Source organism: Haliaeetus leucocephalus, unplaced genomic scaffold (genome assembly GCF_000737465.1).
Source record: "Haliaeetus leucocephalus isolate CR32 unplaced genomic scaffold, Haliaeetus_leucocephalus-4.0 Scaffold295, whole genome shotgun sequence".
Classification (NCBI taxonomy): Eukaryota; Metazoa; Chordata; class Aves; order Accipitriformes; family Accipitridae; genus Haliaeetus; species Haliaeetus leucocephalus.
Window position 1 is genome coordinate 6,910,878 of NW_010972731.1, and position 1,489 is coordinate 6,912,366.

Sequence of the window (1,489 nt, forward strand, 5' to 3'; positions counted from 1 at the left end):
GTTCCCAGAAGTGCGACAGGAACCGGAGCGGTGACGCAAGGGCGTTTCTGCCTGACTCAGCCTCCACCGGTCCCACGGGACTGGATGGAACTGGGCAATTTGGGGCTCCAACCCGGCCGCACCTCCCACCACGCGGCGGTACCCCTGCAAGGCACTGTGGCGGTATCGCTTTATTTGGGTGGCGAGGCACCTGCGGATCTCTCCCAGGGCGGCGTGGCAGCGGCTTCGGCACCTCCCAGCCGAGGTCGTGGCGGGCGGTTGGCTTCGTCACTGCGAGCCGTGCCGGAGGAACCGGCTCTCCTCTTCCTGCCCGCCCTGTGAGCGTCATCCCACCCCACCCCAGACGTGGATGCATCGCGCTGCCAGCAGCTGCCCTCCGCTCTTGCTTTCCACGTCGTTTTGCGGCTCGCCCTTCAGCCAGGTACCGTCTGGATAAAAGCAAAGCTGCCCAGCGCCCGAGCATCCCGTGTGGCTGCTACCTGTGGGGAAACCGCCCGGAGCTGCCCTTTGGACATCGCCGGAGCTCGCCGGAGGCAGACAGGGCTCTGCCTGGTGAAAGGCTTCCCGGGAACCCTGGGGTTGCTCTAAAGCCATCCCTTAACGTGAGGTTGGACAGATCTGCTTGGACAGGGAAAGATTTTGCTCTGAGCTCTTGCTCAGTGCTAGGCATTGCGTTTTCCTCCTCTTGCTGAGCTCTCCGGAGGAAGCCAAGCTGGTGCGAAGCGACGTGCAGCTCCAGCTCCATCCTGGTGTGGTAACGCTCCCCTGGACCCGCTTCTCGCAGCGGCATCGAGCTGGTTTATTTTAAACCTTGCTTCAGCAGGGCCATTCCAATGCAGGTGTGATGGGTTTATTTCAAGCACTTTGCACGCTAATTCATATCCCTTTTATTTAGGCTTATACCTCTCTGGGCATTTGCTTGATTTTACCAGTAGCTTGTTTTGGTTTGGCTTTAAAAAGCACTGCTGCATGTTCATCTGTTGGCGGGTGGAACTGGGCTGCCCACGCCGGCTGGCTCTAATTCATACCTTTCAGCTATTTTGGTTTCAATATCTGAAATTGGACGCTTCTGCCGAAACAAGTATAGCCCACTGGTGCTTTTTTATGATGCCGGTAAAGAAATGACCGTGCTCTGTGTTAAGGGCATGTATTTCAGGTGCTCAGTGCTTTATATACGGTCAGTTGAGCCAAAATTGGAGCGGTTGAGGGCAAAATAATGTGTGCCGAGGGGTGTGAGCCAGGCTGAGGTAGGGCAGGGCTTCATGCCTGTAATACTGGATTAAGGCTGTTTATTGCTGACCCTGGTGATGGTGTCCCCTGTTTGGGTTTCGTGGTTATCGCGTTCCTGGTGTGGCACTCGGACTTGCCTGCTGCTTGTCACACTGAGGGCTATGTGGGGCTGGATGCTGCTGGGGTGCTTGGGATTGAGTGGGACGGTCCTGCCAGGAGGGCTGGAGTGCTGTGGCTTGGGGCGGGGGGGGGCCGTTGC